The sequence below is a fragment of the Solanum stenotomum genome, chromosome 3, assembly GCF_019186545.1.
Source record: "Solanum stenotomum isolate F172 chromosome 3, ASM1918654v1, whole genome shotgun sequence".
Taxonomy (NCBI): domain Eukaryota; kingdom Viridiplantae; phylum Streptophyta; class Magnoliopsida; order Solanales; family Solanaceae; genus Solanum; species Solanum stenotomum.
In genome coordinates this window covers 2,636,418-2,649,425 of record NC_064284.1, presented here as the reverse complement: position 1 = coordinate 2,649,425, position 13,008 = coordinate 2,636,418, and the positions used below count along the sequence as shown (strand labels likewise).

The window sequence follows — 13,008 nt, the reverse complement described above, 5'->3', positions numbered from 1 at the left end:
GTCGATCAACTTAGATATAAATTGAGTTTAAATCGAATGTGAGTATTCACAGGGTCTCCTAAGTTATTTTGGGATTAGATTCGGACTTTCCAAAAATGTTGCCGCATGTGTCGAATACTTCAAAAATACACTATTTTTAGAGTATCCGATACACATCTGTCGACATTTTTGAAGACTATTGTTATAGACTTATAGTACTCATGGTAAAAGTTCAAAATCAAAATAAAGATTTATTTATAAGTCTGGTATTTTTTAAACCTTTTTTTGTTTTAAATGATTTTTATTAAGTAAAATATAATTGTCAAATTTAAAGTCATGATATATTAATTGTAAATGACCTAATATTGATTGATGAGAAACATGACGAATTAATGATTAATTGGAGGTTTAAAGGTTCGGAAATTCAAGTTGAACAAGATTAAGACATATCAATACTTGAAAAGCAAGTTCACTAATGTAACTCATGAGGTATAAATAAAAGTGAAGGCTAATACATACTCCTTTTGTCCCTAATTACTTGTCTACTTTTCCTTTTTTAGTTGTCCTTAATTACTTGTCTATTTTGACAAATCAAGAAAGACAATTTTTTTTACCTATTATACTCTCAATTAATTACTTTAAAAAATGTAGAACTTCTTGAAACTCTTAAGATTTTAATTCATCCACTTCATATTTAATAAGGGTAAAATGATAAACTCACTATATCAATCATTGTTTTTTTAATATGTGTGTCAATTCAAAAGTGAACAAGTAATTAGAGACAGAGAAAGTAAATCATCTAAAAGAGAGAAAGTTTAAGTATCTTAAATTAATAATCTAACATATTTTGAAATGGATATTAATGATGTTACACATTATACTACTTGAAATTGAGAATAAAAGAAATTAAGATAAAAAAATTAAAACGAAGATTTAATCAAAACTTATTAATTGAAGATAACTAAGAAAGTGAATTGGGGAAAAACGTTAAAATGATTGGAAGATCGAAACATGACGTGTGATTATACTTTGTGTGACGGCTACGTTAAAGCATGCCACGTGTCAGTAATAAATAATTGTACGGTCCTGATGATAAAGGCGACAAAGAAACAGAGTCACATGGTGGGTTAGTGTGTTAGCCAATCAAAATTCGAACATGCCCTTCTTCCAGGGTTGACTTGTCCCACTAATAACCCAACATGTGGGCCCTATCTCTCTCCCTACTCACACGGGTGTCCCTTTTTGGTGCATAAAAATAGGTAAAAGGGTGAATTAGTAATATTTCACCTTATTAATGTTATGCTGAAATTATTTTCTAACCATGGCTTGGTAAAAATAATTTGTATGTATATTTTAGGATAATATATAAATGTATCTTTTAATTTGATCTCATTTCATATTTATACTTTTTAATTTTAGGCTTGTACAAGTAGATATTTAAATTTGTATAAACTTGAATAAGTAGACACACAAGTCCTACGTGACACAATACACGTAGGACATGTGTGTGTATTTTTTCAAGTTTATACAAGTTTAAGTGTCTACTTGTGCAAATTCAAAGTTGAAGAGCATAAGTGTGGTTTGAAGTTAAGTTAAAGGGCATATTTATGTATTATACCTATATTTTATAAAAAAAAATGTAGTTTATTATTTATAAAAGTGTCATTTACAAATATAATGAAAATGATGTGAAAAAAATTTGAGAAACAACTATGTTAATAATCCATTAAAAGCTATTATTGCATAACTAATAAGTAATAATATGATTTGCCATAAATCAATTATATATAGCATTTTACAAAATAGTAGAGTAAATAAAAAATATTTGTATTAGTTAAATATAAATAAAAAAATATCAAATTAAATATTAATTATTAATACATAAAATTAATGTATGAAAAAAAAATAAATTTAATGGATATTACCAAACGATCCTATTATGTATAAAAGGAATCCACAAATGTAAGATATGGATAAAAGGAATCCACAAATGTACTTTCGAGTTTCGAGATATTCTCTTTGTGTTAATTTAGGTAGGAAGTCGATAGATTTTTTTTGGAGGTCGATGATTGAGATACAAAGTTAATTAGTTAAAAATTGAGTGATTTGTTTTTTTCAAGTGACTGATATGGTTATTACTTTTTTGTACTATTTCAATTTTATACGTCCTTTAATAAATCATGAATAATTTTTTTTTTATTAATTTACTCTTTTTAATGCACTTTATTTAATTTCATGTCCTATCCATCAATTACAAAATTATCAATGGAGAAATCTTTTTGAAATTTTATTATATTTTACTATATTTATATTTTAAAGAAGAATTAATTTTAAGAGCAAAAAAAAATTAATTAATTTTATTTTAATTTTATAAATTAACAATACTGTGAGATATATATTTTTATATGCTACGATGTCGACACAAGTATTATATGACGGAAAAAGTATTATTCCACCATTACCTTATTCTTCGATAGTAATACTACTATTATTTACTTTTTATATTGATTATTTTGACTACTTTTGTTGTCAAATTTTTTTTCTTTGGTATTGTCATCTCAACTTTTTTATTTATTTATTTTAGTTTATAGTATGAATTCTTTTGAGATAAAACTATCCGGACTTAGTTCAAAGAGTACAATCAATCAATCACACGTTATAAAGTTATCTTTGAATTAAAGATAACGCCCATTTATATAATATTTCGATGCAAAGCATTAAACTTAAAGTTTTTTCTTGATAATATATATGCATGCATATGCAATTTGGAATTTAGAGACGATCAAATTTTGATTGAATAATCTACTAAACAAGCACGTGCATATTCACGTATGGGCAGACGTGTCATGACAATTGAGACTTTATGTTTAATACGTATCTAATTCTCTATTGAGGGTTTATCCAAATTTCTACAATATTACTATTATTAGACCTATAAAAGGTGTCAAATTTCTGATGTGCAACAATTTTCAGCCTACCACAACTCCCCAGAGTTAGAAAATAAACAAAATGACACTCCACTCCTTTCACCATCATTGGTGCAGTAGAGACTGTTCCTTTTATAAATCAGAGGTCTTAGTTTCAAGCTTTAAATATAAAAAAGAATTCTTAATAGAGATTACTAACTCGGAGGAACTTCCCGAATGAGCGTATCGAGGAATTCTACCGCACTCCATGCAGCTATGACTGTTGATCCCGCAGAGTCTATCCAAAGGTTCAAGCCAGATTGTAGGAAGTGGGTGATACATTTTTGTATTTCTATGAGAAGCTCGACGGAACCCATGAACGTTCGTGATCAGCCTCCTCAACTGTGTATCGATCGAAAGGCAGCGCGACACAGCCCCCAACCAAGGGAGAGGTTACGTCCGGTTTGTCCCCCCTTATTCCCGACATGCTATGGTACCCCAGAGTGGGTAGGGTCGGGTCGAGTTTGTATCCCCTGGTACGCACTATCGTTTTCCCCCTAACCTTAACAAGGTGCTTTCATGAATAGGGATTTTCCGCCGTCTCTTTCTTTTATTCAAATTCCTCTCCCTCCTCGAATGAGGTCCTATCTAGTGTAAATTTAAAGAATCGGACTCTAATGTGAATACGAAACATTGTCCAAAAAAGAAAAAAAAAACTCCACCCCTTTCCATCAATCACTCCCTTAGAACGTGTAGAAATCTGAACCGTTCATATGTAGACACGCGTCGCAATAAGAATGGCCAACATGAAAGCCTCCGTCCACCTATCCGAGAGCATATATATAGTGGCCTAACCGCATTTTTCAAAGCACCAAAAGATATCTCATTTCACCAAACTATCTAAAAGGGGGAAAATGTCATCGGAGAGAGCCAAATCAGCAAACGGCTTGACGGAAACCGATAATTCCGGCCTCAAATTCAATGAAACTGAGCTCACTCTCGGTTTACCCGGAGAATCACGGAAGCAAATCTCCGGTACAAAACGTGGAATCTCCGATGGTATGGAATTAAGCCTAGGAAGCTCCTCAACTTCGGGAGAACGCCGCCGTGATATCTGCGAAGACGATCACTCGAAGAACGAAATCTCTACCGGAAACAAACCACCAGCAAAGTAAGTCAAGTAATTTTTAACTCTCCCGAATTTATGCACAATTTAATTGTGAATTATGATATTAGGGCACAAGTAGTTGGATGGCCGCCGGTGAGATCATACAGAAAAAACGTGATAGAAAAGTGCAAATACGTGAAGGTGGCAGTTGACGGAGCTCCTTACTTGAGAAAAGTAGATCTGGAAGTGTATGACAGTTACCAGAAACTGTTAAATGCTTTAGAAAACATGTTTACTTGCCTAACAATCTGTAAGTATACTTTGACGATTCATTTTTTTTTTTTTTGTTCCTTTAATTAATAAATTTCGTCGATTTGTATGAATCGATTGGTAATTCAGGTAATTCTCAAAGTGAAAGCAAGCTTATGGACCTTACAAATGGTGTTGAATATGTACCTACTTATGAAGATAAAGATGGAGACTGGATGCTTGTTGGAGATGTTCCATGGAAGTATGTTTTTCCATTCTTCTTTTTGTTCGTAAGATCATAAGGAAGGAGATTACAAGGTGGGGAATAGCTCAAAGGGAGAAGGATTGCCCAAGCCTTATAAGGAGTCCACCATCTCATTAATCATCAATGTGGGACTTTTGTTATGCTTTAACACCCACCTCATGCCCAGTGCTTAGCATCTGGTGCGTGGGCAATTTTGATTTTGGGGCCCCAACATCGGGTGAGACGGGCCCTGCTCTGATACCATGTTAAATTAGGTGTTAGGCCTAACTTACACTCCAAAAGCTAACTCAAAGGGAGAGAATTGTCCATGCCTTATAAGGAGTCCACCCATCTCATTAACCATCGATGTGGGACTTTTGTTATTCTTTAATAGTTTTGATTGCTAGCTAACTGATCTGCTAAGATTTGTGTAGTTTCTCATGGAAATAGATGTTTAATTTTGCTTATTTATATGAATTTTTTTTTTTTTGCTATACAGAATGTTTGTTGATACGTGTAAGAGAATTAGGTTGATGAAGAGCACGGAGGCTATTGGATTAGGTAATTAATCTAATTAACTTCTTTCTTATTACATTATAATTATTGTTAAGTATTAACTTCTTTTGTTAATTGTTTGTGTAGCTCCAAGAACACCTGGGAGATCGTCGAGTTCAAGTTAAATAAAGAGGCTTCATCTAAAGATAACTGCATGTACAAATACCAACTGGCTTGGGGTAATAAGGCTTTTTTTTTATTTACCTTTTGCGTTCTTTAATTCTAGGAATTATAGGATGTGTAATATATATATATATATATGCAGGAATATAATTAGGCAATTACTTAGAAGTTTATTTTGTGCTACGATGCTTCCCGTGTGAGTGAAGATGATTGATTTTAATTATTATTACTGTATTTGTTTTTGCTTGTATGTTTTTGTCGTTACGATTGTAGATCTCAATCATGAATAATGCCACGGAAAAAAAATAAACCTTTTGTACGATTTGTGAAAGGGTGAAAAATGAAAATGATGAAGTTGAATTTACAAATCGTTATCCTAAGATATTTGTTTGAACAATAAACTCAATTGAATAATTATGACAATACAATATGGAAATGAATCAATTGATAATTATGAAAAGACAACATGGAAATGGATCACATGTTGAGAGAGATCATCTAGTAGACTAATACATGATTTGCATGATATTTTTGTTCAATATTAGTTTGAAAAGCTTGGATCTTTTCTTTCAATTAAACTTCAAATATTTTTTTAACTAATTAATACCAAGGATAACGAGAGTAAAATTAAATTAGGAAAAAAAACGTTTTTAACTTGATAAAATAATGTGTGAAGGATATGTAATTCTGATTTCCTTCTGTCCCGTTCCTTCAATCAAAGAAGAATTCATGCACAGAGCTAGTGCCATCACATAGCAAAGTCTTCCCTTTGTGCTTATCATCCACTCCTTCTAGTTGAGTGCCTCTCTTTTTCCTGGTACGACTAGAGGTTAATTTTATTTTTTTGGGATTAGTAAATGAGTTAATGATTTTTTAAAAAAAAACATTTTCACGAGTTTCATGTCTCAACTATCCATTATTTCATTTCACCTACCTAAATTTTGACTCTCTTTGTAATAAAACACATACCTCGATACTAAGTTGGCCTACACACACTTGTTGTCAAGTGGGAACAATATTTGGTCAAGTCAGCATCGAGGTGTGTTAATATAAAGGGAGTGATAACATAAGTAGGTAAAGAGAACAATGAATTATTGAGGTATGAAACTTAAAAGAAATTATATTTTAACTGTGTTTATTGATTTCTCCTATAATTCAAAGGAAACTGCTGGTGCAAACTAAAGATACTTTAAAGATATGCTCAATGGAGAAAATGCAATAAAACATTTTGAATCCAAATTAGTTGAGAGAAAAGCACATAAGCAATGAAAGCTAAAGCCCAATTCTTTTTTATTCAAAGCCCAATGAAAGCTATATGGGCTTGGAATCTGTGTCTATTTGGGGGCTACAGAAGCCCATCCATACTCTCCTTTAAAAAATTTAAAAGGAAAAAAACAATATCATGTATACTCTAATTCCTAGAGGTATACATATTGTACTTAATAGTTTCGAACAAAGAACTAAGAGAAAACAGTCAAAAATTCCTCCAACCTATGGTTGAATTTCCAACTATGTACTCATACTGCACGAGGGTCCTATTACCACCTGAGCTATTTTATAAGAAAATAAATTTCACCCTAAAATGACATAGTCACTCATGTGTATTGTGGTGTAACACATGCACATGCCATGTCAGTGCCACGTCAGCGCCATGTCAATGCCACCTAATAAATATAATAAATAAATTATTTTTCTTACTTTTTTTAAATTATTGTATGCCCCCTTAGAAACCCTCCATTATCATTAAGAACATCACCATTGTCAAACCCACTTCTCATCCATTAACATTCCGGCAAGAGAAAAGACGGTAAATTTTTTTCGACGAGTAAAAGTTTCTATGACCAATATCTTTATCCTATTCTCCACAATTTCTCTCAAAGTTCATTGTTACACATTTTACTTATGTTGGGGGCTTATGAAGGAATTTACCCAAAGTAGTATATGGGCATGCCATAAATTTTGAATTCAATTTCTTTCTTTTCTTAATGTTGGTGAAAGTAGCAAACCAAATTAAAACATTGAAATTAATCCAATTGAAAAAAATTATGACCCAATTGAATTTTTTATGTCCCATTTCGAAAATATCCCAATTTGTGGTTAAATTCAAGAATATGAAATTAGAATTAGCATTTGAGAGAAGAGCTTGTGAAGGTGTTGAAAATTGAAAATTCTATGTTTGTTTGAAATGTTTCGATAAAAAAATTGATTTTTTAACTTCTTTATTTTATTACTTTGATTTGGGAGTAATAACTAAATTTGTTTAAAGGTTCTTTGATTATGGGTAAGAGACGGTTAATATGTAGAATTCCTGAAAATTTTTGTAGAGATTTGTGATGAAAAATAAAAATAAAGCAACAGTGTGAAAAGAAGAAGAGGTGTACGGTGAGTGTGAAGAAGAAGAAGGGCAAACTACATAAATCCCACTAGTTTAGGTTCTAATTACTAAAATTCCCGATAGTTTCAAATATTACTTCCTCTACCATATTTCATGCTTATTAGGATACATGAGTATGAATCCGTGAGATACATGTATCTACCGAATTTTAAAATCGAGATACATATTTTATTTGTTTAAATTAATTAGTTGTAACCGATTTCCTAAATTAGAGGAGTAATTGAGATATAAGTATCTACCATATTTCGTGCTTAGGATACATGAGTATGAATCCGCGAGATACATGTATGTGCCGAATTTTAAAATAGAGATACATATTTTATTTGTTTAAATTAATTAGTTGTAACTGATTTCCTAAATTAGATTAGTAATTGAGATACAAGTATCTACCATATTTTGTACTTAGGATACATGAGTCTGAATCTGGGAGATACGGGTGCCTGCCGAATTTTAAAATTGAGATACATATTTTATTTGTTTAAATTAATTAGTTGTAACTTATTTCCTTAATCAACGGAGTAATTGAGATACATGTGTCATTACTCGCGAGATACATGATTAATAGTCAACCATTTTAATTCGTTCCTAAACTTAGTTCTACTCTCCACTCGAATGTTGGAAGATGAATAGTCAAAACCTGCAACCATCGCAACATTGTTAACGAAAGCATACAAATAAATATGAAAGTCAATATTAATCAGCCATTAAAATAGTATGAAGAACTAACAAATTCAACCAATGAAAAAATCTTAAATTTGAACTTTGAAACTACTACATCTGTGAATTAGATACATGAAAATGGTGTCAAACAAAAATACATCAACCAAAAAAAATAAAATACTTCACCTCTATATATAATGCTGCTGCTTATGTAAAGTTGGGTATGAAATTTTTACATCCAAAATATGCATTGAGTAGGTTGAGAAGAAGGGGTAATGGAAGATGAAGGATAATAATGTGTAGGTATGGGTAAAGATACAAAGGAGACGTGTGACTGGGGAGGGAAACGGTGGAATTGGAAAGAGAGAAATTGATTTAAATTGTAAAAAGTCTCAATAATTAAGGAAGTATAATGTTAGGATAATTATTAATTACCACTTTTAATGGAATTGTGTATTTGATTATATATTTTAAAAGATACGGTATATTTATTAAAAAAATGGTATTATAAGTAATATTTTTAAACTAGTAAGAATATATGTATTTATGGTATGAAAGTATGTCTATATAGGTAGTTTTTTCGAAGAAGAAGAAGAAGTGTGGGGCGGTTGGGTTGGGGTGGGGTGAGGGAGATTATTTTAATTTAATTAGAAAGAGAAAGAAAATAAAATAAAAATATGAAATAAACATAAAAGTATCCCTATTTATTCTTTTTTCGCTCTCTCAAAGAGAGTGAAATACACTTTCTCAGCCAACTCAACATTAAGGATTTATTTATTCTATTTTAAAACAGTTCAGAGGGGTGATAGGACCCCCATAAAATTTAAGTGTGTAGTTGAAAATTCGATAATAGATTAGGGAGGCATTTGATCATTTTCTCAAGAACCAACAAATCAAAAATTTAATTCGTCAAATTTAAATTTTGAATTTTTTGGATAGCAAGTAAATAACCCTTTAGGGTCGTCATGGTCAATGGCATCCATGAAGTCCGCCATCTAGCTAGCAAAAATCGATAAAGATATTCGAGATAACAATTTTTAAGAGTAAAAAATAATAAAAAAAGGAGAGCGTCAAGGAAACAAATTTATTTTGCTTATATTACTCTGGGGTGGCTCAACATAATTCGAGGCCTAAAGCAAAATTTTAATTAGAGGCCTAAAATTTAAATAAATTTTATCTGTATTTATTTATTTTTCTAAATTTTTAGATGCAAATTATTCCTTAATGTCTTTTTTATAAATGATTTTTTCAAATACTTTTTTTAATTATTATTTTTAAGCAAGACTTTATCAATTCAACATTGAAAAACATCATTTTATTGAGACAATTATTATATGAATCAGTAATATAGTTTTATAAGTAATAAGTTGATAAATTTTAAATAAAGATGAGAGTTAGAATCATAGAATTTGATTCAAAAAGTTGATAACTTGGTATACCCTACTTTAATATGAAAAGTTATGAAGAAATAAAAAAAAATTGTAATTTACTTTGTTCAACACTTTTCGACTATTGATTTTTTTTTGACAGAATATTATTCTAACTATCAAAAATTTGAAGAAATAGAGTACAAAAGGAGTTAAAAAGGATATATATATATATATATATATATATATATATATATATATACTTTTTATTATAAATAATTATTTTTTTTCATGAAAAAATTAAACATAATTTTTTTTAATAGAAATTTGAGGCCCACAAAAATTGGGGGCATTGGCCTAAAAATTCATAGGCAAGAGCCGGCACTGAAATTACTGCTCAAACTAATCTTTCAATATGTTTCAATAATGATGGCTAAAGGAATATTGTTGATGTTATCTATGTCCACTATAAGAAAAGTGTGAATTACATGAGAATTTTCTTGGGGATTAGTATGAAAATCCGTAGGAAACTTATTTTCCTGTAAATTTTCATACTAATCCCCATGTAATTCACACTTTTCTTGTAGTGGTCCCAAATTATGTTGCAAATTTAAATTTTGAGAGTCAATCAAATATGAAGTAATCAATTTCTTTTATATACCTTTCAAATATTTTATTTGTTAATTATTATGATTTATATAAATTTTATATTAAAGAACTTAAAATTCTATATCCAAATTCACGATAAAAATTTAGAAATTTTAAATTTTAAATTCCAACTATACAACATAAATTGGAACGAACTGAAAAAATAAAATACTACTAATAACTTAATTATCTTAAATAAAATGAGATAATAATTAGTACTTAACTTTTATGTCTTAGGTATGCCATGTGTGAACCTGTAAAGAAAAAAAAAGTAGCGTAACACATGTCGAAACTCTCTATCTATTTTGCTGACGACAAATATCCGCGTCTTTCACACATTAATTAAGTCGATTAAGCTATGATTCAATATTTATTCCCAAATAATATTTGAATTAGTTAATAACTCGTTAAAATATTAACTTAGCTCATATTAACCCACTTCAATCTGTTTGTTTGACATTCTTATTTACTACTTATTCTTTTCTATTATAGCAATAATAACCACATTTAAAAAATGAAAAAAAAAAAACTCATGAGAATAAAAACAAAAGCCTTTGTATTGTTCCATTCCTATCATTTTGGTTGGAGCTTCTTTATCCATACAAAGTGTTTAGTGAGAGATTAGGCAAAAAAAATCCCTCTCTTCATTGATTTATTTTGTCGGTGCCGTGAATATTCCTTATTTTCATATGACATTATTAAACTTTCGAGATTCAGATTTCAAAATTTGATAATAAATTTAAAGTATATTATATGAATGTGTCCTTTAAAATGATATTATCTAACATTTATGTTTTGTAACTTTAAACGTGCATAAATAAACACTTAAAATTTGTATATAACTAAACAAATTGACATATATGTCCTAAATAGCATTCTATGTTGCAATTCACATTCTACATGTAATACGTCACGTATGAGTCGGTGTCATGTTCTGGATCGAATTTTCTAATCAATTGCCAGGGTCAAGCAGGTTGGGTCCCAATTTGAATGACGACGGATCCCTAATTGAGAGTTGGGTCTCAAATTGGTCGTTGGGATGGTGTCCCAACTCGAATGTCGGGTCGAGTCCCAAATCGATTATCAAGGTTTGGTTTTTGAGTCAGAAACTATTTTTCTAAAGAAAAAATTCTACTCTCTAGCCAAAAAGTAAAATATATTTTCTGGAAAATATTTTTCATTCACCAACTAAACGCTAAAAAATATTTTTCATTACCAACCACACATGAGAAAATGAGTTAAAAATTAACTTGTTTTCCAAGAAAATATTTTCCTGAAAACATTTTCATTCATACCAAACACAACCGAAAAAAAGTAATCAAGCACATGACGACATGTCCAACGGTAAACACCAACGTCTTTCACACTAATTAAGTTGATTGAGCTATAATTTATTATTTTTTCACAAATACTATTTAAACAAGTTAATATTTCGTAAAATATTACCTTAGTTCATATTAGCCCACTTCAATCTGTTCGACATTCTTATTTACCATTATTCTTTTCTTTTATAGCAATAATAACAACATTAACAAAATGAAAAAAATAAACAAATAATAAAAAATAAAAACTCATGAGAAGAAAAACCAAAAGCCTTAGTATTATCGTACTCATAATAGTCATTTTGGTTGAAGCATTTTTATCAAACAGCATAGCCATACAAAGTGTTCAGTGAGAGATTAGGCAAAATAATCCCTCACTTCATCGAGATTCAAATTCTTAATTTTGATAATAAATTTAAAGCATAATATATAAATATGTCTTTTAAATTAGTATAATCTGATATCTACATTCTTTAATTTTGTATGTGCATAAATAAACATTTAAGTTTATATAAAATTGAACAAATAAACATATGTGTTCTAAATAGCATCCTATATGGCTATTCACATTCTACATTAACATGCCACGTATGAGTTAGTGTCATGTCTTGGATCAGATTCGTAATCAGTCGTTAGGGTCAGGGTTGAGTCCTAGTTTGAATGAAAGATATTCTGAATCGAGGGTCGGGTCTCAAATTGGTTGTTGGGGTCGTGTCCCGATTTGGGTGTCGGTTCGAGTCTTGAATCGATTATCGAAGTTGATTTTTGAGTCAGAAACTATTTTCCTAAAGAAATATTTTTCATTCACCAACTAAACGCTAGAAAATATTTTTCATTTACCAATCAAGTATAAGAAAATAAATTAAAAACCAACTTATTTTCCAATAAAATATTTTCCTGAAAACATTTTTCTTCATACCAAACACATCCGAAAAAAAAGTAGTCAAGCACATAGCGACACTCTCCATCTGAAATGCCAACAATAAACACCCGCGTCTTTCACACAATAATTAAGTTGATTGAGCTATAATTTATTATTTTTTCACAAATACTATTTAAACAGGTTAATATTTCGTTAAAATATGAACTTACTTCATATTAACCCACTTCAATCTGTCCGGCATTCTTATTTACTATTATTCTTTTCTTTTATAGCAATAACAACAACATTAACAAATATAAATAAATAAATAAATAATTATAAAGAAAACTCATGAGAAGACAAAACAAAAGCCTTAGGATTATCGTACTCCTAATTGTCATTTTGGCTGGAGCATCTTATCAAACAGGCAACATCATAGCCATAAAAAGTGTTTAGTGAGAGATTAGTATAATATATAAATATGTCTTTTAAATTAGAATTATTTGACATCTAAATTCTTTAATTTTGAATTTGCATAAATAAATATTTAAATTTGTATAAAACTGAACAAATACATATATGCGTCCTAA

General features: G+C 29.9%; 1 pseudogene; it reads left to right on the top strand.

Moving 5' to 3' along the window:
• Positions 1-3,682: 3,682 nt before the first annotated feature.
• LOC125859282 (auxin-responsive protein IAA1-like) lies at positions 3,683-5,279 on the top strand (annotated as a pseudogene).
• The last annotated feature ends 7,729 nt before the right edge of the window (positions 5,280-13,008 follow it).